At 44.9% G+C, this 13,700-nt stretch overlaps 1 long non-coding RNA gene across 1 annotated transcript; it reads right to left on the bottom strand.

Annotated features, from left to right (window-relative positions):
* Window positions 1–12,315: 12,315 nt before the first annotated feature.
* Window positions 12,316–13,565, bottom strand: LOC306802726. The gene is made up of 3 exons (XR_013774442.1): window positions 13,422–13,565; window positions 12,677–12,731; window positions 12,316–12,383 (listed from the first exon to the last, which is right to left on the bottom strand). It is a non-coding gene; the product is annotated as an uncharacterized lncRNA (long non-coding RNA).
* Between the last annotated feature and the right edge of the window lie 135 nt (window positions 13,566–13,700).

Raw genomic sequence — 13,700 nt, forward strand, 5'->3', positions numbered from 1 at the left:
ATTTAAAAAAAATTCCAGATCTTTTTTTTTCCCCATTGAAATTAATGTATTTTATTACTGAAGTCCATGTAGCAGCTTGAATCAAACCAGCACAGAAACATTTGGTTATTTTCAGTTCATCAGAGTTACCAGTGTGAAGAGCAAAACACCAGCTTTTCAGTGTTGGGTTTGTGTCTGTGTTTCAGCTCAGGAATTGACAGGAGAAGAATTGCATTTGTTTCAACTGGAAAATAACAATAAAACAACAACAGTCTGAAGTATTTGTAGAAATGAGAATGACCAGTGAAAGAATATATGGTGTACACCATGTTTTCATAACTGTGCTATTTCTTAATGTAGGTAACCCTCAAAACCCAATTTTCTGAGAGCAGGAGGATGAGGCTTTCTCATCTCAGTGGGAACTGAGCTCGATCTGAAACCTGAGCACTGCTGCAGAGATAACACTCCAGGATGAAGGAAAGCATGCAAGGTGAGTGTGCTCAGATCCCACATATGCTCATAAGACAGCAACCAGCAGATTGCCAGCTCAGAGCTCACAGTTTGAGTGCTGAGGGGAATTTGGTAGTAGGAAACAGCTTTACAGAAGGTTGCTTCTCAGACAAGCATTGCAAAAACTTAGTGACAAGTTGTTTCCCTCTCTCCCCCTTGCTCAGTTCCCTGTTTCCAATCCCACTGCAAAATTTTCTCCTCCTACTGAGAAAGGGCACTGATGGAAAAATCTGAATATGCAGAATGGGTATGGAAAGAACAGCATCCTCTCACTCTGCATTGTGAAACTTGGAAAGTCACAAGACTCCTGTTCTCCCAAGTGCAGGGAGTTTTGGCAGGGCACAGCAGGAAGGATTCTGAACACTGCACCCCTCCTGCTGCATCTTCATGAAGCTGTGCTGGCAAAACACAGGGAAACACCCCTTGCTGCAAGAAACAGCACAGCAGGACAGAGAAGAGGTAGACAGGGAGATGATGGGCCAACTCCTCCATGTGCTGCTTCTGTGCATAACTGAGATGAGCATGACAGTCCTAACTGCATCCCAGGAATCCTTGGCACACAGCAGCCTTGATTTTGCATTCCACATTTACCACTCTGAGCTCATGTCACGTTTCCACACACAGCCCCACGAGGAGCAGAGAGTCCAAAATGTTTTTGCTACAGATCCCAGAGACAAACCTTTCACAAAGACACACTTTCTGAGTGCCTCCTGGAAGAGGCCAGTGCAAAAACAGATAATTTGGAGAGGTGCCGGGTGTTGCACAAGGCAGGATTCCACCCTGCATATCTGTGGTTATCTGTGCACAAGGCATCTTTTCTGCAGAAGGTCTGGAGCAGGGGAAGCATGTGCTGTCTGCATGTTGTGACCCTCTCAGTAAACCTGACCTCAGACACAGGCTTGGCTACAGATCAGAAACCCATCAGATTTCACGTGGCTTCAGCTTCTGCTGCGAGCAGTTTTCTTAACTCTCAGCCCAGGGCTGCTGTGGTCTGAGGTGGGAAGAGCTGAGGTGGTCTGGGTGCAGAAATGAGTCAGTGTGAAAACAAACATGTCCCAGGCACTGCCCTTGGGGTGTGGGGACCCTGCTGGTGGAGTGGGAGGAAAAAAGCCTGGTGAAGGGAAATTAAAGAGTTGGGGACTGGGCTTGGGGAGGAAGTTGTTTGGCCAAGAAGCTGATTTGATTTTGTGGAGGAACCAAAAATCAGCAGGTCAGGGTGAAGGCCTCTCCTGTCTAGACTAACCATGGAGAGATTCCCTGCAACTTGCTAAACCTGGAAGTGATAAGGCTGTTTTCCCACAGAGCAAAAAATGTTCTTGTACAATAAGCAATAAACATGCCAATAGAGAACATCATTCAGACACAGCAATTTCTCCTTGTGTTCTGTATACTAACATTTTTTTAAACTTGAAAAGGTTTTTTTAATGAAATATGAAGTAATAGCTCATATCCAACAGGTATTGTCATCAGCAAATCTAAGAGGATGTTTTCTTAATGCATAATTTTAAAAGAAAATAGGATAAATTGATAGACTGATTAGCTCAGGTACAGGTGTCTGGGAAAAAGTAAAAGGGTTTTGTTTCATTAAACACAGAAGCAGAAACACATTTGGCAAATTCCTCCTCTCCCTCCTTGCTCACTAGCTCTCTTTGGAAGGGAGTGGAAGGGAGCTGTTCTTTTGGAAACACACAGCTGAAAGATAATCACATCCAGATTCAGGAAATAACATTTTGCACATAATTCATACTGGCTACCTAGACAGATTATTGGTTGAGTGTGTAGCTATAAATTTGGCAGAATAAATGGCAAACTGTGGTTGGCATATGGACACAAAGCAGGATGCAAACTGCAGCTATACATTAACTAGAGGAAAGGCACTGAGTGAAGCAGCAGGATCTGAAGCAGACAAGAAGAAGGGGCAGCTGACAGGGCAACTGACTCCTGAGAAGCATCAGAGCTCTTTTCATTAGGAAGAATATTAGCAGTCAATAAATAACAAGCCAGCACTGCAATTTTGCTCTCTGAGTCTTGTTTATCACAAAGAAGTCAAATGACTTCTCCTCACCCATGGAAAATGTGAACACAGAGGATGACAGGCAATTTTGGGAAGCAACATCCGTTCTGTATGGAGAAACTTGATCTGCTGTACCCAAAATAGCTGCTGCTGAAACACAGACTGGATCCCACCCCAGCAATTGATTAGCAAAAGGAGGAAGCTCAGCTGCTGGTTGGAGCTGAGCTGGTCTCACCTCAGTGGCACATGGGCTGAGCCAGGCTGGAGAGCACAGATCTCAGGGGGCAGGTTGTCACAGATAACTCTGTGCCCTCTGCAGGGCTGAAAAGCATTTTGTATGCACCCAGTCCCTGAAGGGAGCACTGAAGGAATTCTGGCACCTGTACCTTCACTGGCACTGATGCAGTCACATCCCACAGAGTTCCCACATCCCTAACACATCCTACCTCTGCTCTGCAAGGCCATATTACACAGCTACAAAATCCAGGCTCCCTAAACCCCCCTCCTAAAAAATCACCAGCAAAGCAGTGTGCTGGATCACAGCAAGTCCCAGTGAGATTATCCCTAGTCTTCTGATTCAGGCTTAAGTAAAGACAGAAAGAGGAAGGACAGAAATTTGTTGAATTTCAACAAATATTCACGGTCATTGAGGTCTCTTTTCCTCTCCTCCAGGCAAAGAAGCCAGGCTGATACACTGGGAATTTGTATGTACACCTTCCAATCTTCCAGCTCAGCAGAGTCATTCATCCTACCTGTATTCTAGGCAGCTGCTCTCCTGAGAGACAGAGCAGTGTGACACAGCTGCAGCCCCATTGAACACAGATTTTTACAAGAGGAAAGGCAGGACCAAGTCTCAGAGCAAGGGTGATAGAAGATGGGTTGTCCAGGGAATATTATCTATGACTCTCTTTTGGGCAGTGCCAGCAGTGTCATTGCTGGGGTGTAACACTGCTGCTTCACAGGCAAGCTACAAGGCACCCTCAGTGGCTTGTCTGGGGCCTAAAGATGATAGGAATAATGTAGATTTTCCAATAATAGTTAAGAAAAAGTAGCATCAAAATAATAAGGAATGCAAACTACCATAGCAAGATTTTTAAAAGTAGCCTTTCATTTACCTTTATGTCTACCATACCTGCCCATCCCACACTGATGTTATGCCACATGACTTCAATAATTTTCTGCAGAAATAATGTTAATTATGGCTCTGGTCTTGCAAACCTGTTGTATGGGCACAAGCTTTCTCTTAGAGATCAAATAGTTATCAAGTCCTGTTATTGAGTAGACTATTAACAGTATTTTTTTTTTAAAGGCAGCCCACTCTAAATCTTTTTAAAGTAAAAATAATTTGCTCATTTTGTTTATTATTTCCTGGCTTGATGCTGTTAACAAATGAGATGAGGCATCGATGCCTCAGAGATGCTAAAAGCTCACTCTGAACTCCATTCATACTAGCATGTCTCTTAACACCTTAATTTCCCATCTTCATCTCCATGGATATCAAGAAAAATACAAAAGCACAACAGAAAACAAAACAAAAAATTAAAATCAGCCAAGTAATTGCACTCATTGGCCGTAGGTTTTAAATCCACTCTTACAGAGGCACCACTGCACACGGGAGGCAGGGAAAGGCAGAGGCTCTTTTAGTCACCTGGGCTACACAGATGCTGCAAACTGAGGCTTGAGGCAGCAGGGTTACTCCTCTTTTACCAACACAAGGCCTGCTGCCAAATTAGCCTGATTCCTCCCTGCTTAGCAATTAAAGGGGGCAAAGACAAGCCTGTGCTCTCCCCTGTTCCATGTTGGAACAGATGCAGGGGCTATCAGGGGTCCAGGTCAGACTTTCCTGGAAAGATGACAACTCCCCCAGGCCTGAGCTGGTAATACAGACAGACTACAAGAGTCAATTACCACAGTGTACAGATGATACAAACCAGAGGATGAGCAGCTGTGGATTTTTAAAGCTTAAATAGGCAACTTTTACTCTGATCCCCCTGCATATATCAGAGTGAAGGACAAACTTTACATACTACTGAGCTTATCAGCTTGCATTTGGCTAAATGCAGTTTTTCCTCCTGCACTGGGGTTGTTCTGTGTTAAAGCCACTTTCCATACAGTCACATTGATGAGCACTACCACTAAGAATTAAATCATGCACAGGCCTTTGGCTTTCCCCTTGTTTTTTGTGGCCAGAGAAGAGATTATTCCAGCCATTTACACATTTCAACCATGTATAAACACAGCAGCCTTGCTCACAATTATCAGTTCTATTCCAGACCCTGGGATTGACAAATTATATCCTGATTTTAACAGAGATAAGCCTGATGGCAATGCTGGTGAGGTTTTGCCAGCACCCTTATGCTCATAGCTGGGAAAGCCTCCCCAGAGCACTGGCTTCTCACCCTGCTCCAGTTTCAGATTTTGCTGCCCAAGAAGTCTAGCTCACTGTATGGCAAACCTGATTGTGACTTCTAGGGAAGCAGGAGCTTCCCCAGCTCCATTAGGCTCCATGTACACCTCCTGGCTTCCTGGAAATAATATTTATTTTCCCAGTGATCAACTGCAAGACAGCAAGATGTCAAAGTAGCTGAACCACTGATGTAAAATGGATTAGAAGCACATGGGTATTAAAAATTTTTTAAAAGTGACAATATTTCTCCATTCCTTTCTTATTGCAATACAATGCACTCTCATTGCTCTTTTCTCTGCAAAAGCTTTTCCTAACTTGCTAAGAACACCTGGTTATCATGGAGGGCCTGTGCCTAGCAGGAGCAATTCTTGGGCAGGTTTTTCAGCTCTCCAGAAAATCTCCTCGTGGGCTCAGGCCCTGCTCTAATAAGCAGCAAGGCGGAAATTGAGCTCTCCAATGAAAACAGCTATTGGTTTATTTGTTTGGGTTTTTATTTCGACATAGCAATCTCCCTACAGGCACTCTAGGAAAGCACAAGAGGAATGTTTCTTCTGTGAAATGTAATTAACATCGTTTTCTTCCTGTTGCAAAGCGTAATTGCAAATATAAACCAACACACAGGAGAATGGGGTTATTTTGGGTGATGGTTTTGTGCAGCAAAATACGGTGACGAGTTTGGTTTGTCAAACTGAAGACAGGGCAGACGTCTCTCTCCCTTCCTGTTTAAGCCAGTGGTCTGGGAAGAGCTGCCATAACCTATAATGACAGTCAGCTCACCCAAAGAAACTTGTTTCCCCCAATCTATAAATGCAGCTTTCTGAAGGCTGAACACGTGCCAGAACATGCACATGCTTTGTGATCCTGTGTGACATGGCAAACCCTGATTTCAGACAGGAGCTGTGTTAAAACTTACATAAAAATGCCTCAGTTCTGACAAACCTGCTGCCTTTCAATACCTGAGAGGAGCCTACAAGAAATCTGGAGACTAACTGTACAAGGGGGAATGGCTTTAAACTGACAGAGGGCAGATTTAAATTGGAAGAAATTCTTTACAGGTTAGTCAGAGAAATTGTGGAAGCCCCATTCCTGCAAGTGTTTAAGGCCAGGTTGGATGGGGCTCTGAGCAATCTGGTCTAGGGGAAGGTGTCCCTGCCCATGGCAGAATTAGATGGCCCTCAAGGTGCCTTCCAACCCAAACTACCCCATGATTCTATACATATTCTCACACACAAATCAGATGAGGGTGTGGAATATCCTTTCAAAGAAATGAGCCAGACTTTCCTCTGCAAAAGCATTTCCTAAGAGCCTGGCCAAACATGGGATAATCTTCATATTTCACTGGGTATTTGTGCTTGCTCTTCAGGTGGCAAAGCACTTAAACCTGTACATGCTGAGCCCCAGGAGCTGCAGAGAGCAGTGGAGTGTGGCACAGAGGGACTGGATGGATGGCTGCAGCCCAGGGAAGCAGGGCTGAGTCACCTCCTGCTGGAGGTCACTTTACCCAGATGGGCAATTCCCTGCAACGTGTCCCCACATGCAAAACGTATAATCCAAGAGGAAACAGGGCACTGAAATAACAAATGGTTTACTTTCCCCTGCTCTCCACACCAGGTCAATCATTAAACATAAATGAAAATTTGCATTCCACCAGAACAAACCCTCACTAGTAGAAGTAGGCATTTGCTCACAGAACTTGTTTGGGTCTGGGCCCTACAGTCATTACTAGAAATCTTTTTGAGCCAAAAAAACATCAGCTGCTTTCTCTCTTATCTTTTTCATTCACTACAGGAATATACAAGTGAACACTCTGTCTTCCATCCATAAGACAAGACACTGCAGCACAGGTGGTCTGGCTGATAATGAATAAATCACTGGGGAAAAGCAGGCAACAATTTGCACCCTGAGGAACTGAAGACCAGTCAGTGCCCCCTCAGTGCCTGGAAAGATCCTGGAGCACATCCTCCTGGAAACTATGCTAAAGCACATGGAAAATGAGGAGGGTGATTGGTGACAGCAAATGTGGCTTTACTAAGGGCAAATGATGCCTGGCAGATCTGGTGGCATTCCACAGCAGAATTACAGTATTGATGGATAAAGGAAGAGTGACTGACAATCTTTTTCAAAGCATTTGACACTGTCCTGCACAACATCCTTGTTTCTAAACTCCAGAGGTGTGTTTTGATGGATAGACCACTCAGGGCATGAAGAAGTGACTGGATGGCAGCATGCAAAGCTACAATCAACAGCTGATTGTCCACCTGGGTACCAGTGATGAATGTGTCCCTCAAACAAATCACTGAAATGAGAGCAGGGTCCAGCCTGAGCAGTGATCTACTCATAAAAAAAAGGAAGTGAAACTCACACCAGTCACTGGAGAACATCTCTCCAGTACAAGCTTTTCTTTCCTGGGGGTCTTTAGGCACAGCTCATCACTGCAAGGCAGAACAACCCCAAATAAAATTATTTCTCAGGCACACAAATATGGAATATCCAACAGCATAGAAGAACACAAGTATCTATCAGTAAGTGCTTTTATATGAACTGAATTGAATTATATCAGCATTTTCCTAGAAACTGTACTGGAAAGTAATTCCTGTTTGGTTTCTGCAAGAAGGGGAGGCAAACAGAGTGACACACCTTGACAAAACCTCCCTTTTGTGCCTGGCATGCTGACAGATCAGTGGCCTTTGCAGCAGGCTCTGGAAATGCAAATCCTAACTGCAGAAAGAGTAAGAAACAACATCACCATTGTCTTTCTGATACAAGTCACACCCAGGGATTGGTTAGCAGAAGTGGAGGGTCAAAGAGAAAGCAAACAAACTAAATACCTCTTTTTTTGCCATCTGATCCTCATCTCCTGGAGGGCACATCACAGCAGCTGTTCTAGACTGTTCTAGACTGTCACCTATACACAGCCAGCTGTGTACAACCCACACTGAGTGGTTTACAGCCTCAGGGCTTTATCTGCCCTTGAAAATGTTAGCTTTTGACCTGTGCCTTTATATTTCTTCTATCTCTGTACCCTTAGAAACCTTTTCTGTGGTCCTCATGGCTACTGGAATTCTTCTGCACACCCAGAGAAGCAAAATAGCTCTTTTGAAAAGAATCTGACACAGCAAGTCTGTGCCAGAGCCCTGCACTGCTCTGCCTCCTGAGCCCAGCATCCCTAGGAAGGGGTCCCCTTCCTTTCCCCTCTACAGTACCCTGGATAAGGCTCTGACATGAAGCTGTGTCCCTGTGTCACTGTGTCACTGTGTCCCTGTGTCCCTGACAGCATGGTCTTTGAAACCATGGAGAGAGCCAAGGCCAACACCAGCTGCTGCTGAGGCTTTTGTACCATGGGGCTGAAGTGTTTTATTGCTGCCATTAAAAATCAAGTGATTTAATCTCACTGGTGTCCTAATGCATGCCTTGTTAACTAAATGTCATTTTCTAGTTAGCCATGAACTATTAGACTGCATTCATGCCTTTAAACAAGCAGGACTTTCAGGGATTAACTGTGGTGCAGAGCTTGCTGTGCCAAACCCACTAGCACCTTCCCTTCCTGCCAGGTGTGCCAGAGCAGACAGGATGATCCAGGACAGTGCCTGGCCACAGACCTCAGTCCCTGGGGCATCAACCCTTTGATTTTCCCCTTCCAGAAGCGGATGCAGCAGCCAATGCAGAGAGAATTAAATTTTCTCCCCCACCTCAAAACTCCTCCGGATGACACCAACACCCTGCAGCTTCCCTCCACATCCCCATGTGGAGAAACACAAGCCCACACCCCAACAAACACCTCCACTTCCCAACCATGGGAAGGTTTCTCTAGCTCTGGAAACCCAGGCCTGGGCAGTGTTTGGGCTGCTTGGAGGAAGGACACAGATTAGTTTTTCCAGTGACCATAGCCATGCTTTGCTCTTTTCTGGGGTTTGACTTTCTGCTTTAAGTGGCCCAGAGCCAGGCAGCACTAAGTAAGCAATAGCAAAGGTATAGCATAATTCCTGTTAAAAACCTACTTCTGGCTCTGCAAACAGGAAGGTAAAAGGTTTGCAGGGTGGATATGGGTAGTGGGGACATCCTCCTCTGCTGGGAAAGGGCAAGAACATGTTAGACCATGTGTGTCACAGCATCTCACCTTAAACACACTCAGTACCCCACCCAGACTAAGGGAGAGGGCACACAGGGAGGTCAGAGAAAGGCAGAGTTTCCTGACACCCGTTCATTTCCAGGAGCACTTACTCATTGCTGGGAAGTGCTGAGAACAGCAACTGTTCCCCAGTTCTCGCACAGAAAATCCCATCTTGCTCCCAGGCATGTGTCAGAGATTGTTTCCAGTGACCCATGAGAGCTGGGAGGCCACAGCAGACACTGGGTCCAAATGAGATGACAAAATCATCATCATCTGATTGTGACTCACCTCAAGCAGCTTAGTTTTGGGCAATTAGCTTGGAGACCAACATCCCTCCCTCCTGTTAGTGATTTACACCCAACATCCCTGCCTGTTAGTGATTTACCTTAACCTTTGGGCACAGGAGCTGTCTGCAAAAGCCAGGGAGTTTTTCCAGGGAAACCCATCCTGAAAGTCCCTCCTTAGTTGCAGATGAACCTTGCCCTGCTAAGTGGAGTCACTACCTGTATCAAGTAACCTACAGGTCTTTAACATCAACTTTCTCATCACCAGTGTAGCAGTTATTTACTTTGTTACAGGGGATTATTTCACTGCAAGAACCATTCCTTTGCATTAATGATCATTATTCAGATGCATTAATGATAAACAGGAGTAAAGGCAAAAATTTTCCAGGCAGCAAATGAAACTCCAAGATATGCCAGGCCATGGCAGCACTGGGCCTCTTGTTGTTTCCCCACAGCCTTCCCCACAGCATCTTCCTTTCATTTCTGTTCTGGCTCATTTCAAAAAGCATAAAATGAAGCTTGGGAGCATGAAAGAACCAGATACAATGAGTAGGAGACTACTGCGCGAAACTGATATCCAAGGAATTTCATTAAGGAGTCCCTCAACCTCATTTGGCTGAGAATTTTGGACAGTCAGAGCAAGGAGGTAGCACCAGTTTACTCAGGCTGGAGCAGAGGAGGTGGGCACTGACAGAGGGCAGAGCAGGAAAAAATGAAACACCAGGGTGGAAAAGCATAGTAGAAAAGGCAAGGCTGGAGAAACAGCAGTGGGAAAAAAGGGTTGAAGAGGAAAATGCCAATAGGGCAGAAAAGCCAGAAGGCTGGGATGGGAGAAGGCTCGGAGCACAGGTAGCTGAAGAAACTGGGCTGGAAAAGGGGGAGGGAAAGCAAAATAATGATGTGGAATTCACTCCATGAGGCTGAGCTGCTCAACAAGAGGCAGAGCTCAAGCAGAGGGAAAGAGCATGGCCCTAAAGCCCCCTGTCCCCCCAGCACCCCACAGCCTTCTGCACAGTGTGGCAGTGGTCTCTGCTGGGGCAGGTCTGGCAGTGTCTGTGCTCCTGCATCAACTCTGCTCTCATGAGCTTGATTGCTCAATTAATATATTATCCCCAAGAAATCTGCTTTGTAAGCCCTGCCTTAAAGCTTGGTGTGATCTGCACAAAAAATTTAGTGTTAACTGCTGTTTGTGGCACAATTCTGGTGCTCCTGCAGTGCTCTGAATTTCCATAGCTTCCCTAAGGGTGTCCCTGTTATTGCTGGCATGTGCAGCCTACACTGCCATCAGGACTCCACTTAAATACATGCCAACTGCAACTATTTTATCCAATTTCTCAATCCAAGGTGGAGAGCAGCAGTGCTGGCAAAGACAGAGGTTAAGAAATGTTGAGAACCTCTGCCTTTCCAGTGTTGCTGTGATTAACTCACCTCTCCTTTTTAACACTGGGCCAATATTTCCCTAAGGTTTCTGCCTGTTGTTTATGTATCTCAAGAACCCTTCCTGGCAGTTTTCAACATCTTTGGCCAACTTCAACCCAAGCTGAGCTTTTGCTTTTCTTACAGCATCTCTGCAGTTTTAGTAGTAGGAAGAGATGCTCCTCATCAAGGATGTGGGATTATGACCTGGCCAAGACAAAATGTGTTTAACATCTGACAGCTGATCCACATCACCACTTCTCGCAGCAGCATCGCCTGTCCTTGCCAGACAATCATTACATGCTTTTGTTAGGTTTCTATATATGCTCTTTTCTGTAAATTTAAAGAGGACCTTCCCTTCCAGTAAATTACAGCTTTCCTTTGGCTCTCAGGCCAGTCTGCTGCTGGTGTTTTCATGCAGCCCGAGCTGCTTGTGTTTGGCTTTTCCAAGACGCTGACTGCGGAGAAGGTTAAGCAGTTTAGTGGTTGAGTGGCTGCTACAAAAACAAACCTACAGATTTCTGATCCAGAACACCAAAAACAACACACTATAGAGAAACAGCCCAGCTGGGGCCAAGTATATGTGCTATTGCATTACACACCCCTGGTGTTTATTTACAAAGCCAGCCAAGTCGGGCTGCCATCCCTCCTCAAACGTCTACTTTGCATGCCCAGAAATTGTCCTTGGATCAAGTTTCTGGTGGGAGGAGTGGCTCAAGTAGGGTCTGTGGCCAGCAGGCTTCTCCAGCACATCTTCCCAGAGGTGAAACACAGGTGTGAAGGGTTGTTCACAGCTGCTGTGGGCTCTGAGATATCTGGAACAACACCAGGGTTTGGCACCTGTGTCACAGGCAGAGTGGGAGCTTCAGACAGAGTTTATTAGAGAAGCCCTCCCTTAGTCACCAGGTGTGGAAAGAAGCCCCTTGCTTTGAACTCCTCAAAGAGGAGCCTAGTCCCGGTCTGGGATCCAATCTTGGCCCCACTCTTTGTCAATGGTTTATGTCCAAAGGATTATAGAGGTGTAATTCAGCCTTTATCCAACTTTGTCCAGCAGCAATAAGGATGGCAAACCAAATATACTCATAAAAATAAAATGGAGGATTCATTTAAATTGGTTGCAATAATGACATTGAAAAAAAGGGCTTTAGAGAATTATTCATAGCACAGTGGGTAGCTATAATTAGAAGTATAGTGCACTGGTCCTGAAGCAATATTGAAGCAGTTGTAATAAAGCAATTATATCGAATCAATTATGAAAAGAACAAGCACTTCTGACTGATCAAAACAAGGGGTTTATTTCCACCTGTTAAAAGAAATCTCTGTCTACCAGCAGAATCCAACATAGATGAGCAGACTTGATTATATTTAAATCAATTAAAATTTATTAATGAAAAAGTCAGGGAAAACAGAACCTTATACAATAAAAACTACATACACATAGAAAAATACCTATCCCCCTGATAGGTAAGTATCTGACAATCCATCTTAGACTGTCTTGAAAAATAAAAGAACTTATATATAAATGGGATGGTATTGTCCTCGAGTGAGACGTGTCTTGCAGGTTGGGCAAAACCCGGCAGTCCGAAGGGCCAAAGGCAGGCAGCGGCTGCAGAAAACATGGCCACACAGTGTTGACAAAATCAATCGTCCTCCTTGCACAATCTGGAGGAAAGGAAATCACAACAGGAAAGAATTTGAGTTTGCTGCTTTACAGGACTGTCTGCAATCTATCAGTTACTGCTGAATAATGGGAACAGGCTGGTCTGGCAGTGCCTCCTAGGCAAGGGCTTCTCCCTCTACACCAACAAGTAATAACCTTTAGAGCCCCAAAGCAAGGTCTGTGCTTCAAACCAGCCTCCCACAGCATCCCAATCAACCAGCTGGGTTGTGCAGCTCCCCTTCTGCCCCATTCCCCTCCCACCAAGCTGGAAAGATGAGCACAGGTGGGTCCTTACCTGTGGGTAATAATCCATGCAGATCGGACACCTAATAGTACCCGCTGGCCAAGAACTAGAGAGAACAGAACCAGAGAGAACATGTGGCTGTTTATGTCACCACACATGGGGGTCATGGCACCTAAAATGCCATGTAAACTCTGCACTGAGCACCCATGACACGCTGCCTCTGGGGAGCCCTGCATGTCCTTAACCCTCTGTTTGCTCTGTGTAATACTGAGTGTGGGTCTCCCAGCCTCACCTAAACAGAGCAGGAAGGCATGCTGTAACAGAGAAGCTTGAGATTGAAGGGAAAAATTATGCCTCTTTTATATTAAGTTCTCTCCTATATTGCCTTTCAGTAATCCAAATCACACCAGCTTTATTAAAGCCTGCACAGAATTTGTCCAGCTGCTGCCAAGCCATCAATACCAATGAAATAATTTCCTTACCCACTAGAGCCTGGCATGAAAAGAAAATGGAATGCATTGTGAACTATGGCCTGTGCCTAATCACCCCTAAACTTGTTTTTAAGGTTGTGTGCAAAGCTTTCCATCTGCCTTGGGCTGCCTTCCTCTCCTAAAGTAAAAATGGTATCATTTGATCATCATGCAGCATGGGCTGTGGTTGTCATTGAAAGAGGGAAATAAGTAGAGTAAGTGAAGGTTTCAAAGGTAAGCCAGGCCACAGCAGTAAAACCTGGTCCTGTCTGTATGAAAAACAAAAAGCAAAACTCAGTGTGTGGTAGGTCTTGAGGCATACATACTCTGAACTTTCAGTTTCATCTTCTGATGAATCCCCTTCTTCAGATGCTGAATCAGTCACAGACACATCATTATCTGTTGCTTCATCTTCCTCATCATCGTCATTCAGGACAGGGTTGTCCAACAGCAACTGGCTTCTTTGTTGTTCATACCCTGAAATTTAATTTCAAAAAGTTACATCTATTCTTTACCCTCTCTCTTTGGAACTACCCTTTAAATAAGTTATTATAAATAGTCTGCAATGGTTCCTATTTGAAATGGACCCTATTCAGCTGAGTTAA

Source organism: Erithacus rubecula (genome assembly GCF_903797595.1).
Source record: "Erithacus rubecula genome assembly, chromosome: 5".
NCBI classification, from domain to species: Eukaryota; Metazoa; Chordata; class Aves; order Passeriformes; family Muscicapidae; genus Erithacus; species Erithacus rubecula.